Source organism: Hipposideros armiger, unplaced genomic scaffold, assembly GCF_001890085.2.
Source record: "Hipposideros armiger isolate ML-2016 unplaced genomic scaffold, ASM189008v1 scaffold_264, whole genome shotgun sequence".
In the NCBI taxonomy this organism is placed as follows: domain Eukaryota; kingdom Metazoa; phylum Chordata; class Mammalia; order Chiroptera; family Hipposideridae; genus Hipposideros; species Hipposideros armiger.
In genome coordinates this window covers 2,032,504-2,038,150 of record NW_017731614.1, presented here as the reverse complement: position 1 = coordinate 2,038,150, position 5,647 = coordinate 2,032,504, and positions in this window count along the sequence as shown.

Here is a 5,647-nt window from a genome sequence, read left to right as displayed (position 1 = left end):
CACAACTAGACTGAAGAACAAAACGACAGCAGCTTGTCTGTTCCCCTTCCCCCAATTCCCCAGCACTGTTCCCATCCCCCTAATTCCCCAATAAAAATCTTTAAAAAAAAAAAAAAAGAGGATGTGACCAGGCAATCAGAGGGTCTTGCCCCCCTCCCCTATCCTTGGAATGTACACTTCCATCCACCCTTCCCAATGGGAGTTGTTCCAAGGAAGTAGCCTTGAGAAAATAAGGTGTTGTTGACACCATCTGGACAGTATACATGACTAGCCCCAGTTAAGGCTTCTATACAAACTTTTAAGATTCTGGAGGGCAGGTTTGGAGATCTACTCATCTTTCAACTCTCAAGACAAGCCTTGTATGCAAATTCCCATGGTTATCGAACCTGCCACCTACCAATCTGGAGTGGCCTGCCTCTTCCTTCAGTCTGTCCTTGCCCTCTGTGTAGAGGGGCTAGCTTGTGAACCAATATTTGTGAGCCAGCCAGGAGACTGAAGCAATAGGCCTTGGGAAAGTGGCATCCTTGGGAGAAATCCTGGGTTGGCCATTGACATCTATGTGGGGAGAGGTGGCCCCTGTGTTAGATATTGTGGACTGCTGCATGAGTCCTGGGATGCTCCGAAAATGCTGGCTACTTTAAATGTGTTTGTTTGAGAAACTGCACAGGGCACACTGTGGTAAAGAAGGGAAACAAATGGCTGCTGCGGTGGGCTGGCCGCTACTGTGAGCAGTTTGGCTGGCCACCAATGTCCCAACTCTCATCACTAAGCCACCTCATGCCTGCAAAAGGCATTATCTACTGGAATTTGCAATGAGATGCCCTACCAGGATGGGTGAGCTATTTTACATCCTGGGTGAGGGGGAACTACTCAATCTTCATTGGGATCCCATCGCTCTGCTAAAAGCCAGACCTGTTGAAACGCATTGTATCAGGAATAGAACATGCAGCATTGAAAGACGGGGTGAGGTGGTGGTTCTGGTCTGGCATATACTGCCTCCAGTCCATCTCCTCACACCTGACAGTGCTGCCTCCCACAGCCAACATGTATGGTATGCACAACCAGGTCAAGTCCTAAATCTGCCAGCCTCCCTTTCCTCAAAGCCAGGTGGGCATGTCCTGTGTTCCACTGGTACGATCATTTGGCTGCTGATTTTGTCCCCTCCATTGGCCTGGAGGACATTAAACGAAGGTCAGACAATTAAGTTCGTGAACTCAGCCTAGAAGAGGTGCTCCATATCTCATTGCTGAATATCACTACGGTCACCTTCCAAGTACTCCCCTTGGGAAGCTATGCACTGATGCCAGTGCCTAGTCCACCCTTCAAAGCAATTTTGGAACTCTTTTTCTGGAATGGCCATCAGAGCTGTCATTGGATTACCCTTGATGTCCTGAATGTCATCAAAATGCCTTTCTTTCAATATTTCCTTTATCTTTGGGTAAAGGAAGAAGTCATGGGGGGCCAGACCGGGTGAGTGTGTGTGTGTGTATGGCGGGGTGGGGGGGGTTCCAATACAGTTATTTGTTTCCTGGCTAAAAACTCCCTCACAGACAATGCCATGTGAGCTGGTGCACTGTCGTGATGCAAGAGCCATGAATTGTTGGCAAAATTTCAGGTCGTCTAACTTTTTCACGCAGCCTTTTCAGCACTTCCAAATAGTAAACTTGGTTAACTGTTTGTCCAGTTGGTACAAATTCATAATGAATAAGCCCTCTGATATCAAAAAAGGTTAGCAACATTGTTGCAACAAGTTAGTGAACTTAATTGTCAGACCTTCATAGCCCACATAGAAACCCTTACTAAATTTATCCAGGAAACCTTACAAGAGAGCTGGCAAAGCCTGTCCTTACTGAACATTAAAATGTCTCTAATGAGGAAAGCAGCCCTCCAAAATCAGATGGCCTCAGACATTATTACTGCCTCGCAAGGAGGCACTCGTGCCATTATTCAAACAGAATGTTGTGTACTCAGAGCTGATGAGTCTGCTAATGTATCATTTTTATTAAATCACATGAGGACACAAATGAATTCCCTTAATGATGCAACCCCCTACCTAAAGGACTTAATAAAACAGCAGTTTAAATCATGGGGTTCTTGGTGGAAAAAAGTATTACTTATTTTGGGAATCATTGTCTTAATTTGTGTTTTCTCCTACATGCTCATATACTATTGCTGTGGTATCTGCCTCCAATACAGCCATACAGCTACCAAAAACAAGCCACCTCCATGCTAATGAAATCCCTTGCTGACCACTCAGGGCACACTGTGGAAGACGGAGGTATGTAAAATTGTAAGAGCTGGTCACAAGGAGTGGAGTGTTGGAGGTTATCTAGAGGACAAGACCACCAGATGACCCATAAGCTGGACCTTGGCAATTGGATGCTTCTTACCTCCTCCCCTGTTGTGGAATGTACATTCCACTCACTGTTCCCAAAGTGGGAGCTGTTCCAAGGATACAGCCTTGAGAGAGTAGAGTGTTATTGAGATTATCTGGACTGAATATATGACTGACCCCAGTTAAGACCTCAATATAATTTTGGTAGGCAGGTGTGGAGATCTACTCATCTTGCAGCCACCTAATACAAGCCTCCTATGTAAGTTCTCTTGCTTATTGAACCTGCTGCCTACCAATCTGCAATGGTCTGCCTCTTTCTTCTCTCTCTCCTTGCCCTCCACGTACAGGGGCTGGTTTGTGAACCAACAGCTGGCTCTGGGGACCCCTGCTACTCGAGCAGCACTGTAAAGGTAAGTGGCTACTTCCCATTCTTTGGTAGAGCTACAGTCCATAAATTACAAGTCATACCAGGAATAACCCTGGCAGCCAAGGACAGCAGATCAAGGGACATTCTTAGGTCACTTTGACAGCATACAACAGGTCCTGTAGGAAGCCCATCTAAATTCAGACCAAAAATCCAATTGTTGAGTTCAAAGGAGGGATTCACAGTGCAGCTGTGCAAGCTTTCTCTCTAGTCATGTCTGCAACTTCTTTTGAAGTGGTTTAACAAAAAAAGGGAAAAAAGACAAAAAAAGGAAATAAGACAAAGTGTTAACAATTATTGAATCTAGGAAATGAGAAAGTGAATGTTTATCAAACTATTCTTCCAGTGCTGCTGTGATTGAAAATTTTCATTACAGGAAATCAGGGGTAAAAAATCTAAAATAGAGGAATTCACCGCTTGCTTTTATTTTCTGTGTGGCTTACTGGTCAGTTAGCTCCGCCTGTTTAAACCTCCCTGCTGTCAAGTCATAGTATAGACCCTTCCTGTTTCCTGCAGCACCCCTTGATCTCCTGACCATTGATCTATCTCTCCCTCCAATCCAAGTGCTAATTCTTCTGGAAGTACATACCATCAGACTCTTTCTGTTGGCTTCTTTTGCTTGCAGGGCACATAAATAAACCAACAGAATTGCCTTAAACAGGGAGAAAGAGAGAGAGAGAAAGAGAGAGAGAGAGAGAGAGNTCCCAAGCCAGCTCTTAACCAATGCACCACTTGGCTGGCTCGATTAGTTGCTTTTTAAAAAAATCATTTTTTATCATGTATTTATCTGGAAAGAAACCTACAATGGCTTCCAATTTCCAACCTAGGAGATGTAGTCTGAATTCATCATTTCCTCGTCCAGCTGTACTGAAAAGCAATGCCAATTTCCCTTGAGGTATAAAAATTGGGATATTGCTAGAAGGGGAACACTAGGTACTAGGGAAATGGCCAGCAATAGCCATTAACCTTTACCCCCACGATATGTTCTTCTTACTGTCCCTCCTGTGAACTGCAACAAGAATGAACCCTGGCTCGATAACATGTGCCCTCATGGGCACACCAACACATTTATTTCCCAGTTTCCTTGCAGTGGGGCCGTATAGCTATGTTCTGGACAATGAGGTGAGAGTGATTTACACTGGCTTTGAGATTTGGCCAATAAAAATCTCCCAATCTCACAATGTCGGAGAAAAACCAGAGCTTGGCAGTGGTTAGAGTGGTAAAAACAGGTTTTACTCAGGAACTGTTGCAATAGGGAAAAGAGACCTCAGCACAGGACTGGGCTCAACTGCAAATACAACAAGGAACAGTGGGAATTTACAGCCAAGCAGCAGCGTGGGGGTCAGTGGATGGAAAATTACTAAAAGGAAACATCAAGGGCTGGGAGGATTCTGGCTAAACCCACCCAACTGGAGTCTTGCTAAAGGCAGGCCAGGTGATGGGGAGGATGAGGCATTTGGTCACATATCAGGGGTAATCAAGTGTGGAGGATGGGGGATTCAGGCTAAACTGACTTAGCAGAATTCTTGCTTAAACAGCTCTTTGAGGAGCTCTTAGCAACAGCGGTTCGATGCCCAGCCCGAGCTGAGCTGCCACTGAGCTGCCAACAGGTGGCAGGACGGCTCAGCTAAAACAAAACAAAACAAACAAACAAACAAACAAACAACAACTCTTTGAGGACAAGTCCAAGGACAGGACCAAGTCAAACTCAGAGGAGCCTGACTAAAGTTTGGTCAAGGATAGAATCTTTACCAACAATCTTCCATTAGATCGTTATTTTTAAACACCAGCTATAAAGAATATTTTGGGACAGTTGAGGAAATTTGAAAATGGAGTGGATGTGAGATGATATTATAGAATTTTTAATTTCTTGCATGTGGTAATGCCCTTTGGGTCCTTATTTTTAGGAGATGCATGCTTAAGTGTTTAATCAAACTCACAATATACAGAGGGTGCCAAAAAAATGTGTACACATTTTAAGAAAGGAAAAAACTGTATTAAAACTGTAATATTCAATATATACCGATAACAAAAGATGAATACAAGTTACGGTTGACTTCTGCAATTACAAGAGGTGCTCAAAGTGGTTACCATCAGCGTCCAGACACTTCTGATTATGGCTAACACTATTTGGTAGACTTCTGTGGCAAGCATGTAAATTGTTCCAGCACCATAGCAGAAAAAGCAGGACCTGATGCTGTGCAAGGCCTCCTGGATCTTCCCTTGTGCACATCACACACAGTACCATGTGTCTCAAACTTATCACAAATGCAAATGCAATTGTTAGGTGTTGGAGGTTCTGTTGCATACTCATGCCTCCATTGTCATTGTACTTCCACAACTTTCTCAAATTTCAAATACTACTTCAAAATGTTCTTGCGCTCCTTGAATGACAACCATGCTTCTGCCATGTTTTTTTACTGTCCTGCCTGTTGCATGGTGATGCTAGCATTCATTTCATTAATGCCATATTTTGAGCGAACATCATATTACACATTGCTACCATAATTCAATTCAACCTCGAAAAGTAATACGGAGATAACATCTTAAAATGTATGTACATTTTTTTGGCACCCCCAGTACAATGGCTCATCCAGAACTAATTTACTTCAAAAGAATATGTAACAAGAAGCACAGCAGCAGCTTAACAGAGAACTTGGGCCCTCATACAGATTTCCATGTCCTTAATCACTGCCTGTGGGCCATGTTCTGATTGCAGGTAACTTCAGCAAAGGGAAGTCACTGGTTGCAGGAGGTCATCAAGAGGATGTGACCGGGCCGGCCGAGTGGCGCAATGGTTAAGAACTCGCTTGGGATGCCAGAGGGCCCCGGTTCGGATCCCACATATGAGGGCCAGTGACACTGCCCTCTACAGCTAAGATGCTGAA